Raw genomic sequence first — 13,309 nt, 5'->3', positions numbered from 1 at the left:
TCCAGTTCATTACACTGCATCTGTACCCCAGCAATTGGAACAGACATTGAATACAGACAGATACTATGTAATCATTCCCATGTTTCAGGCAACTTATGCTTACACCGCATCTTTACATTAAATCATCAAAATGTGTGAAGCATAGAACCACAAATCCACTTTATAAATGTGCACAGAAATTACATGAAAATAGTAAAGGCAAGCTTTTTTTTCTTGAAGGACATGTTTATTGGAGAAAACTTTCATATAAGAAAGATCTTTGCTATACCTCCAGGCTACCTGGTATGATTGTGAAGACAGTAGAAATAGGCATTTCAGCAAAACTTCTCATCTGATTTCTTAGCCACCTGTGTGGCGAATTGTCTAATTTATATGTTGTATTTTAGGTGTCTGGCGTACCGCCAGGTAGATACCAAAGCCTACACCTTTTTCTATGTAGACTGCTCTGTGCCGGTAATCGAACATGGAAACGTTGCTAACTTTACAGTAGTCTCGTCTGTTCTATAACCTCTGGGAACTACCAACATCCCTGTCTTAGGATCTTCTCTAAACACTAACACTATATTTGGGGGACTTGGTGACTACAGTGGCCAAGATGGCAGCAGCTAAATTTAACAGCTTCGCCAGGGTAGTCAATAAAATTGTCTATATCTTGTATTTAGGATGCTATCCAAACTGCTGAGCAGTGCCCCTGACATCCGAGACCTCGGAAGGCAGACTTACACTATTGTTCATCAATCTGACGGATTTAGGGGTCCGCACAGCTGCAGCACTGACTGGAGGCCCTGTGGAAAGGTGAGGCCCTCGCTGGATCAGCGCCAGCACTAGCTTTCCTAGCAGCCTGATTGGAGGGGCACAGGGACCGCTCCTGCTGCCCCTATAGAGTGTCCTGTGGACAGAACTAGCTGCTTGACTAACTCCACTGCTTGCTGGAACAGAGCGACATCTGTGGGGACTGGTCCCTCAGTTGTGCTCTGGTCCTGGCTGAACTTGAGTTCTCCCTGTTTGCACCATGAGGCCTCCAGTGTGGGCGGCACTGGAGAGTTCTGCACCTTTGAGGACCCTGAATGGGGAATGGGCCTGGTTCCTCTGTGCCCTTTACATCATCACTCCCACCATCAGAGGCCTCAATGAGCGGCCCAGCAGCTAATCCTCCCCATATGCCTGTTTTGTCCTACATGGCGATTGATACTTAGGGGGGGGGGCTCGTGGGGACAGCTTCTTGACCTTGCGGGTCCATTGCCCTTGATCTGGCGGGTCATGGCGGGTCCATGACCTGACAATTCAACTCCATCGCCTCCACCAGCTTCAACTGCCTTCGGATCCTCCACAAGACCTTCAAATGGATACCCCCAGAATGCAGAAAAATCATCACCCATGCACTCATAACCAGCAGATTGGACAATGGCAACGCCCTCTACGCCGGAATCAACAGAACTCTCCTACACAGACTGCAGACAATCCAGAACACCGCAGCCAGACTCGTCCTTGGAACCCCACAGCATGAAAACATGACCCAACACCTACGTAACCTCCACTGGCTCCCCGTCGAAAAGAGAGTGACCTCCAAACTGCTCACCCACACCTACAAATCCCTCCACAACATCGGACCCAAATACCTCAACGAGAGAGTCTCCTTCCACGTACCCAAGAGGAACCTTCACTCCGCAGACCTCGCCCTCGCAGAGACCCCCCGCATCCGCAGAACCAGAGCAGGAGAAAGAGCTTTTTCCTGCGTCTCAGCCAAAGCCTGGAACGAGCTTCCAGCGAACATCAGACGCTCCCCCACCCTCCACACTTTCAGGAGGAACCTCAATACCTGGCTCTTCGACTGAACCAGATCTGCACCCCCCAGCGCCTTGAGATGCTCACGGGTGAGTAGCGCACTTTATAAACCCCCTGATTGATTGTTTGACTGATTGATTGATTAAGTGAGCCCAATGTACTATGTCATCTGGAACTGGGGTTGTAGCTGACATTCACCAGGGTCGATTTACTGGACCTTGACTGGTGGCCCTTGAGTGACCCGAGGCAGGGGGATTGCTGAACATAGGACCCTGCTTCGAGGCCTGCACCCCGCCGATGTAAGCGGAGTGACCTGAAAAGTGGGTGGCCCACCAGTGTTCCCCCCTTCCCCCTGCAGTGCTCCATCTGCTCCCTGATGAGCTCTAGGTAGGTCTCTCTCCTAACCTAGGAGGCTTCTTCTCCTTTGTGGCACCTCCAAGGCGGTGCTTGATTGCTGCTCGGAGACCTTTACGCGACATAAGTGCTGGGCCTGGAACACCCCAGAGAAGGGTCTACATGGAGAGACTAGCACTTGAGTCAACTATCCTGACAGCAGTGAGTAGACACAGTGAGGTTGAGATCAGCAAGCATCCCACCTTGGCACAGTAATCATAGGGTTGGCCCTCATCTCCACAACCCAAATCTTACTTCCGTCCACTGTAGCACCCCTCTGTAGTTGTCTTTTCTCTGCTGTATTGGGCCAGATTGGCAAACTTGGTGGCTCCCACCCCTAGACCTTCTTCATTTGCCCCTGATGGTGTCTCTGAGGGGCCCCTAACTTAGTGGCTAGGCTGCTTATGCTGCAGCCTGAATTCCCCGCAGTATCTACAAGCGGGTCTGTGCTCATCTGACTGATCTGATCTTGTAGATTCTCCTGGACCATCCCTGAGGAATCTTGCCACAATGGTTAAGGCCAGATCTGCCACAGCATCTAAGATGCACAGGGCCGTGGAATGTGCCACTGCCTAGACCTTCAGGGCAAAATAATGTGCCCCATTGGCATCAGTCGACACTTCAGAAAAGCTTAAATCTATCCTTACTTCAATAGAGCATTCTATGACATAGCTGGAAAATAAAATCAACATGGTGGCTGCTAATCTGAGTTTGCTTAGAGGCGACCACAGGAAGCTCTTCAGTAGGTTTGCCTAAACAGAGATTATTATCAAGGAGCTCAAACCGCAGAGTACAGGTGCACTGAGGCAGCTTGCGCAACTCTTGGATTCGGTGTGCCACATTGAGGGGTGAGCTGAGGATGCCAAGGGCAGGTGCCGCAGGAGCAACATCCACATTGTGCATCTGGCGTAAGGCAAGGAGGGCCAGGAATGGATGCAGCGGCCTACTTGGAAACTTGGGTCTATAACTTTATGCCATCACACAAGCTATCTCATTCGTTACCATTAAAAGAGCACACAGGGTCCCAGCATGACGCCCCACCCCCCAGTGGTTAAATTGCTACACTAAAGGGACCAGGAAGCAGTGATAGAGGAGCCTTGGCGACTACCTTCCCTCAGAATTGACAGCCACTGCATCATCCTATTCCCAGACTACACCCTTGAGGTGCAGCACCTGCATGCCTCCTTTACAGAAGTAAATCGCAAAATGCGCAAGCTGGGTCTCACATATTTGCTTCTGTTTCCCGCCAAGCTTTGATTTGTCACTGCGAAAAAATCTCACTTCTTTGAAGATCCTGATGTAGCTTGGGACTGGGCTGAGCAGCTGTCGGGTACTGGCCATTCTTTGACTCAGTAAGGATGCAGAACACCAAGATGAAGGAACAGATAGAGTTGTTCTGTCTGGAGTCGTTTTGACATTGCGGCCAGTGGCTCAGCCCCATCAGAGACACAGATGGATGAAGACAGGCAAACAGCATTGGATACGGCAGGAATTTTCCACAAGTATGGCCTTGTGACTCTACCAGTGACAATGAATCCTATACATCTTACACCTCCCTGCCAGCATCACAAATCCTCCTGATGTCACACCTGAAACTACTGACAAACCTTTTTAACCCCTCATATGCCTCATAATTTTAAAGAGACAACCAGGCTCCATCCCTGATTCTTTGATGGTGTACCCCTGCTGCCTTACTGTATTCTTAACTGGCACAGGACAAAACCATCATTTTACAACAGGCTAATAATGAATCTTCCTTGTACATGGCCCATGTCAGGATGCTCTCTTCCACAGCGCTATTAACATTGTCTACATGCATCCCTGTAGACTTCTTCTCTTACTGGTGAGCAATTTGGGCTTGAAGCAGACTTTCACTAATCAATTGTAGTAAGCCAACCTCACAGAATGCTGTTTTCTTGTTACATTAGGTTTAGACAGGGGTTCATGTGACCCCGTCCCATGTATTCTTGTTACTTTTGATGTTCCTTTTTTCTCGCAGGCTACCATTGAGCTTTCAGTTTGCAAGCGAACTGTCTGGACATCCCAACTTCCCTTTTGAGCATCCTTTTCTTCCATGACACCATAGTGAGTCTTCTTACACACCACAACACACCTATGCTGTTCAGTGAATAATTTCCTTACATGGAATATCAGAGGCATGAGGACAGCTAGCATGTGATGTGCTATGTTGTTCTACTTCATACAAAGGGGGGGGGGTGCACATAGCGGTTTTACAGGAAATGCATGCCATTGATCAGGACATGAGTCTACTTCAGAGGCGCTGGTGGTGACAGGTGTTTTCTACAAACTATTCTGTTTTCTTCCGCAGTGCATTTGTCTGGATAAAAGCAGTGATCTCATTTCAACCATGCAACATCATCCAGGATAAGAAGGGCAGATATATTATGGTGGAGGAGACCTTAGATAGCCAACAGGTCATCATAGGCAGCATATATGCCCCCAACTCTGAACAAAGCTTCTCTCTCTCGACCACTTATACAGGGTCCTAGAGCAATGGGTGAGAGTTCTTTGGATACTCAGGGCCTGATTCGCAACAGTAACTTATAATTTTGTGTAGGTTTACGATTGTTTACTATTCACAAAGGGATTTACGAGTAGTATCTTTTTATGTGCGGATACTACTCCAAATCCCTTTCTGAATAGCAAACAAGCATAAGTTTACACAAAAGTGTAGGTTTACCTTTATGAATCAGTCCCGCAGTGGAGACTTTACTGTGTATTAGACATCACACATGACACGTCATTCTCCAATCTTCCCCAGGCACACACTATACACAACTCTAAACATCTTGCCCAATTGCTCCAGAGCTGGTCAGGGTGTACTCTTTGTTTATACCCCTCTGCACATCCTCCATGGGCGGTTTGATCTGATTGTATGCTTCAGCTTCATAAGCTCTTCATTGACCCTGGTTGATTACCTGAGCGGAACCGGATCTGCTCTAATACCCATGAGGAGGTTCCAACCCTCATTGTTGAATGATCAGGCACTCCGCGATACACTCCAGAAAAAGTTTTCAGATTTCAACCACCCAGTACACTGCCTCAACCTGTGCCATTGAGTGCCAGGCCGTTTAGGTCACAATCAGGGGACTTCCAGTCAGTTAGTCATAGGGACCTGTAGGATCCTTGATGCGGAATTGAAGGCCAATGAAGAATCCCTGCTTTACATGTGAGGTCGCGCGATCATTAGCGATACCCACAGGTAGGTGGCTCGAGCAAAGCATTCTGACTTGCTTGAGTGGCTTTTGTTGCATTATTACGCTGCACACAGAGTAAAGACCCACACTGAGTCAGACAAGCCGAGAGCTCTTCTGGCTTGGTTGATCAAGCAGGAACAACGCCACCTCTTCATATCTTCCCTTTGTCTTTGACGGGACTGTTATGCGCACACTGAGACTGAAATCCATACTGCTTTCACTGATTACTATGTAAAGTTATATGCTCCTGTCCAGATTAACTCCAGTGCGGATATAGCATTCTTCTTAAGCAATGTCCCCTTACCCTAAGTCACACTGGAGCAGACCCAGGAGCTTGACCTCCCTACATCTTCAGCGGGAATAAGAGAGGTAATATGCTCTCTAGCCATGAACAAGACTCCTGGCCTGCATGGACTCCCACTGAAGTTATATTTGGCTTTCTACAACCTCCTGTCTCTGTGGCTAGTACATGGTTACGAGACTGCTGCAAAAGACGGGCACCCCCCTTGGTCTCGTGGGAAGCCTTACTTGTATCTGTTCCCAAGCCATAAAGCAACACAAAGGACATATCCTTATATCGACGTTTGATAATCATCAACACCAATTGTAAAATTCTAAACACAGTTCTGAATGGAGTGCCTACTGCTGCTAGTCCCCCATCTAGTGTATCCCAACAAGAACAGCATTGTGAAGGTAGGAGCACATTGCTGAATATCCACTGGCTTTTCGGGGTCATGGAAGTGGCGCCGGTGCCTTGGCCCAGGGTTGCTTGCATGGCCCTGGACCTTAAAAAGGCATTTGATTCATTGAACTGTAAAGCCGTGTTGTCCAAGCTTAGGCTGCCCACTGACAAAGGCAGCTCAGGAGCCCCCAATTACAAGCATTACTACCAGGCTGCTCAGTTACAGTGGGTAAGCCACTGGTTTGCAGAGGGTCACTTAGACAACACTGCCTCAATTTACCCCCCTGACAGCTGGAACACATTCTAGGATTGTTTCATCCTCTTTAGACCAGAGCTCCTTCTTAGCCATATCTACTTCAAGTGGCACATTGCTGCTTTTAGAAGAGTTTGCACATAACAGGCCCAACCGTTCCCTACGCCCTGCCATTCCCCTCCAAGGATCCCCGCTCATCCTGGGTTCATTGACATCCACATATCTACCAAGCTGGTATGCTGGGGGGAGTGACAACCGTAGGTAACCTCTTAGGGGTCAGGGAGTTGCTGCCCTTCGAGGAGCCAATAGAGCAACTAACATTCCTAGGGGGCTGTTCCTAATGTATCACACAGTGGTTTATGCATTGTGCGTCAGCTGGAACACTAAGGTGGCTGAACCCATCTCATGCATTAGTCCAATATCTCCACACCATGGGCAACAGTTGCAGGCTTATCAGCTGGCTGACCAAGGTTTTCGGGGAGCACACCCAGATTTCTCTTGCCAGCCTTCAAGACAAAAGGGTAATCAAAATAAAACTGGCTTACCTGGTGGCTGTCTCTAGAAACACAAGGTTCAAACTTATCCAATTCTATATACTGCATAGGTATATCAGCTGCTTGCCAAGATCACCAAGTTTTTACCTGGGGCGAATGCCTGCTGCCCTCTTTGCCATATTATCGATGCCGAATTGCACAAAATATTGGTCTTGTCCATTCCTTTACCAGTACTGATTAACAGTTACTTGGTAGCTTGCGCAAATGATTGAAATAAATATCCTTCACAGTTGTGAGGTCTGTGTCATGAGGTCTTTCCTGTGCACTAAGAAAAAGAAAACAATGACTCACTTTCTTGACCTAGCTCTGCTCCTGGCCGGGCCCACAGTCATACACCATTGCAGGACTTCCCTTTCCTCTGCTGAATCGGTATGGCAGTGGTTAGCATTGGTTTTTGCTGGGTCAGAGAGAACTGCCCTGAGAATGGAAGAGGCAAAGGCCTCCGGAAACACCCTCCATGGAACAGGACTACCTGCTACTCAGCTTCCTGGCGTTGGCCAAAGATGATTCTCTTTCCTTCTAGATGCGACCCAACCCCCCCCAAAGAACTGAGTGCGACATCCCTTGCTGTAGCTAACCCTGTCAGCGCAACCCTGCTCGACAATATTACCTGACTACTGTCCCCAAGTCCCCTTACACTGACACTTACTGGCTGGGCACCCCAATGACAATTTGTGTGATATTCTCGGTGTATACATTGACTAACATTTGCTCTTAAACAGTGGAACTAAAGATACATTCTTTCGTGCCTCCTGCTAAACACACATGTCCTAAATAGCCTGACTCTGTTATTGTTCTATACTCACCCCCTCTTTTCATTACCTTCCTAGTTTATGGAATTCAATTCATGCATACCCTGTAGCACTGATAATATACTAATAACTTCTGTCTTGAATGCTTTTGCTTTTTCTCTACATGTAATCATCATTACAGATACAATGTGGCACACTTGATACACTGCTACCACATTGCTTTAATAATGTTCCTATTGAGAAATGCAATAAAGAAATACAAAAAAATATATATATAGGGGGCTTATATACTGCTCCCTTGTGGTCCCCACTTGTGACAGAGTAAAATCTAGCCTAGATGCATCCATAAAGTAATAATTACCCCATGGTTAACCGTTATGTGTTATGTGGTTATTAGACCTGGCATCCTTGGCGTGCTCTTCCCTATCTTTTTGCCTCTGCCTCCTGTATATTTTCCGTGTGCTGGATTTTGTTTTGCTGGTCTAGATGCTTTGGGCCCTTTGCCACTGATGATCAGTGCTAAAGGGCAAAGGCTTCCAATGTAAATTGTGGTTATGGACTGGTGTTTCCATTCTTGGCTTATTTGATTTACTGGTAAGTCCATCGAACAGTGCACTGTGTGTGCCCTGGCCCTGTAAATCAAATGCTGCTAGTGAGCCTGCAGCAATTATTGTGCCACCCACACAAAAAGCCTTTCAAAGGGCTCTCAGACTTGCTACTGTAGTGTCAGCATGCAGTTGTAAACTGCCATGTCGACCTGGCAAGTGCACTCACTTGCCAGGCCCTACCCTTCCATTTTCTTACATATAAGGCATCCCCCAGGTAGGCCCAAGGTACCCCCATCGGCAGGGTGTGAGAGGTAGGACATGTACTGATGTGTGTGACATGTCCTGATAGTGAAATACAGTGTATTTCTTTTTTTCACTATTGAAAGGCTATCTGTCCCGTAGAACTGAATGATAGATATTTTGTAACATCTTACAAGTGTAACTTCTCATTGGGACAAGAAAGAGAAATGGAGTTTGGGCTCTCTGAACTCAGAATGTAATCACACATCTATTAGTAAAGGTGTTTTTTAAATTATGTGTTTGAAAATGTCACTTTTAGAAAGTGGGTATTTTCTTGCTTAAACATCCTGTGCCATCTCATGGGGTGACCCCCTGGGAAAGGGCCTTCAGCTTAGGATCCATACTATAACAACTTTTTGAGTAGTCCAGAACTTTGATTATGAATGTATAACCTACCTTAAAGGAGGCATGTGCTCTCTCTGCCAAGCATGATTCGGCCTGGAATAAGCTTCTTGTCTCTCTGACACTACATGGAAAAATAATATGGTTGTGTACAATTATTGAATGCATTAGTATGAATGAGTCTGTTAGTAGGCACAGTGAATACCATGTATGAAACAACCAGTATCTGGAAATTCATTTCTAAACTGAAAAAATCAAGTGCTTGACAAAAATTACAAAATCACTATAATTTTCGAGTTAAAGAGAATGTATCCAACGCTTAATATTCATGATACATGAATATATTCATTTTCAATTATATGGCGTCATGGTGTATTCATCTTATTTCTTACCCAGGTTTTTGAAAATGCACGGTAGCTCTAGTATTTTATACACTTATGTCTCTTACAGCACAGATGGCTTCACAAGGGTAGAAATAAACTTACTGGAGTCAATCCCAGGGATCGCTCAAGGTGAAGTAGGAAGCACTGGCCCAACAGTACTTATCACTGTAGGTTGCACCCATCTACTAACCCTTACTGTTCAGTTGAGCTTCCTCACTCTAAACATGCTGTCAATACCCTCAGTGCTGGATCAACATTATAGCTCAAAACTGAATGTTTCTGTTGGGACAGGAATCTCCCTTGCATGTTGTAGTCTCTTTCCAAAAGTGCCCAAGTGCAAGTAATTAGAATCCTGTTTTTTTTATTTCGACCCAGCCTTGTGCTAATTGAGAGTGTGCTTAGACCCTGTACCGCGACATGAGTAAGGTCATGTGACCTAGAGGGGTGCACCAGGTATTCATCTCATTGGACTGAGAGTGGACTACGGTCCCTGCCATGGGTTTAGTGTTTAGGGCAGTGGTGGCAGCATGCCGTGTTTTATGAATCCATAGTTGTAACCAGAGCTTTTATCTGTGTCATTGAAGTGGAGGCCTTCTGGCTCACTGATGTAATATTCTGAGCTAGATCCTTGCGCTAAAATCCCAAGTGTGTAATATGTATGTATGTGGCCTGTGTGGTGAATGCATTGTGTATGAGTGAGCTAGAATAATGGAGGCCTGCAGGTTCCATTTTGGAAGCCTTAGCATGTTACTATCCACAAGATGGACATGAGGGTGTCTTCCTAGACAGAGGAAGAGTATTGCTGGCACTCTTAAAGAAGGTGGAAGGATACCTAGACACCAAAGTGGGGAGAGAGATGACAGAGTTCCTTTCAAAATTCAATTTTCCCTTTTGTTAGAAAGGGACTGTAGCACTGCAATTTGGTGCATAGTGAAGGGTGGGATTGCAGTTCTTGTTATTAAGGATGAGAAGGATGAGGCCAGCCTTTTATTTCTTTCCTGATCACTGTCCGTGGTGCTGTTGATGAGCTAGGTGAAGAAAGTTCAAATCTCTTCATACCTTCTGGGAGGAGCATCAATCCACACAAAGGCAATGTCTGGAAACAGCATGGAGAGGACAGATGAAAAAAGAACCCACCCAAACCAGTTGTGAAAATACCAAGAGTGTATCTGTATCCCCCGTATAAAAGTGGGAACCACATACTCACTTGTTGTTCCAGTTCCATGTCCCTTTCAACCAAGTTAGGGACTGCTCCACAGCGTATTCAGAGGAGTACAGCACAACCAGACCTGGTGTCTGCCTGATAGCCAGCTTCCCATAAGTACGGGGACATCATCTGGATTCTGGCCTTGCTGGAAGAAGAAGAGGCTTTGACCTTAAACACCTTTAATCCAACCTGCTGCTGTAAGAAGAAACGATCCTGCCAACCCTGTAGAAGTGTAACTGACCTGAAGCGCTAGAGCAGGGTCTGCTTGTGGAAAGAAGAATAGGGAGAGAGATATGCATATCCAACTTTTAATGGGCCTCAGTCTCTGTGAAAAGCGGCTCCAGGAATGAAACATGTTCAGCAGTCATTGCCACTGCCAACCAGAAGGTTTGTGCCTGATATGGCGCGTGCAGCCATCAAGAAGTTTGCACACAAGGTGGAGTGACTCGTGAACCTCCAAGAAGCTTTCTCCCCAAGGCAGAGTGTGATGTCAAGAAGTTTGTGTCTGAGGCAAAGTGCTCCACCACCCAGAAGTTGCTCTTCGACAGACCATTTTCCACCATCCAGGACTGTACTTGAGAAGTGCCATGCATCTGTAACCATGACCCCACTGTCCCAGCCCTCATGCTGCTGTGACCTATGACCTTAACAGCCTGACTACCACATCTCATCTCACTGCCTACTTGTGAGAACTTTGGATGGTAGCTCCCTCTGTCGTCCAGTTAACGCCTTCACCAGGATTGTGGGTTGAGCCTCCACCTGGCACATGTCCTCTATTAAGCAGGAGTGAAGCAAGATGCATGCTGTGGGTCCCACCCGTATACTGGAAAACCCACTCTATGGCCTGCACTGTGGTGAGACAGTGCAGGACACAGTGCCGGAGCACAGACTTGCTTGAGCACCGAAAGCTAGAACCGAACTCTGGTATAATCTGTACCCAAGTCATAAATCATGATACATGCCCAAGGGACACTCAGAGCCCAAGGAGAGACCTACCTAGATCTACAAAAGGGTGGACATCTGAGACAAAGGCTAGGTAGAGCAGAATAAAAGGCGCAGTGGCCCAAGGGCCAGTATGGAATGCTGACTGTTTTGTGTGCTATGTTTTAAGTTTGTAGTTAAACTACTTTTCATCTATCAAAGTACAGCACTGGATAGGACATTCAGTTATTGTGCTGCTGGATGAATATTAAGTTCTGGGTTTGCACCCCCATACTACCTCCATGAGAAGCCTCTGACAGTTTTCTGTTGCTAATGCAGAGAGTCAAGTGCTGAAGGGGTTGTACTTGCCCCAGTTTGTGGAGCCACAGTAGAATGCGGGAATTGAATTTGCCAGAGGTAAATGGTGTCAATCCCCACGGCTGAGGCCCAGTAGTTCTTACTTGCCCAGTGACTTCCCAAACAGTGTCTGCAACTTCCTTTCTGACCTCTAGTAACATAATGCAATCTGCAAGTAGGCTTAGGACAAAAGCTACATTCCTTTTGTCAACCAATAGCTCCAGTGTGAAGTGTCCATGGTAGTTGATGGACCCTTCTTCTCTCAAATGACTTTCCTTTCTTGGCAGGTCTAAACCTCAGTGTACTGCTCTGTGGAAACTAATTGATCCACCACCTTTGACTTTATGGCACAAGCTATGCCTCTCCTAACATCCACCAAATGACAGTTGTAATGAAAATTATTTCTAGCCCCATGTATCAGGAAGGGCCCTGACACTTACAAGGAAAGTCTGTCCTCTTTTTCCATACAATAGTGCCTGGTGTGCCTCCTTCCATCTATGAGATGGCAGCAATACACATATGATGTCTTAAGACAAATTAACCTCTCTTGCATCTAGTATTGTGGTCCAGGCTATAGATTCCTAAAATTGAAATGCAGTCTTCAAACACTCCTGCACGGCATACTACTGCTTCTAGCATATGCACATGCACAATGCATTGCATGGCTCAGTCTTCTAGTATACATGTACTGGCACAACGCAAGGGATGTTGCATTTAGGATTCTGGGTTTATCAAGAGTAGCAGAAGATTAGATGAATTGGCCGGTAGGCCTGTATTAATATCTCACAAAAAATGTCTGTCAATAAAATTCATCATTATTGTCTGATGTCACTACCATGCTTTGCACATGAAACACATAACAGAAATTATAGTTCTTTTCTGTTGGACCTGACCCTTTCTGCAGGTTCATCCCCAAACCTTTTGCCTTCACCCGCTTGGTTTCTGAACCCATTTATATTGGCCTTTCGGACTCTGCACACGTTACCACTGCTAACCAGCACTAAAGTGCGTGTACCCTCTCCTTTAAACATAGTGGAATTGTCTTACACCCAATTGGCGCATTTACTTTACTTGTACGTTCCTAGTAAAGTGGTGCTACATGTATCCAGGGCCTGTAAATTAAATGCTACTAATGGGCCTGTAGCACTCATTGTGCAACCCTTTTAAGAAGCCCTTTAAAAATCTCTCAGTTGCTCGGCCTGAACTTGTGAGCTTGTCCCGGTCTCTGGAGCGACCACGTAAACACAGTTGCCACTTGTGCTTTAATGCACTTTTTTTACTTAAAACTTTGAAACTGCATATCACCAGTTCTACTGATTGGATTTTTGTCATTTTGATCTCAAATAATTTATTCAATGTTACTAATTATTTTCTAAATTGGTGTGGGATTTTTTCTTGTTTTGTGTTTTCACTTTAATCTGTTTGAAGTGCTGCATAATTGCTTTTCCCAGCCTTTTGCTTTTGTGCCTAGCAACCAGAGGGTAAAGCAGAGGATAATTTGGCGTTTGTTTGTGTTTCATCCTGACAGTGATTGTGGTTACTACTTGAGTAGGGTTTCACCACCTTCAACCAGTAACCCAATTTCCAACATTGGTGTTCAGTGGTGAGGAGTAG

The sequence above is a fragment of the Triturus cristatus genome, chromosome 6, assembly GCF_964204655.1.
Source record: "Triturus cristatus chromosome 6, aTriCri1.1, whole genome shotgun sequence".
NCBI classification, from domain to species: Eukaryota; Metazoa; Chordata; class Amphibia; order Caudata; family Salamandridae; genus Triturus; species Triturus cristatus.
This window is presented reverse-complemented; position numbering follows the sequence as displayed.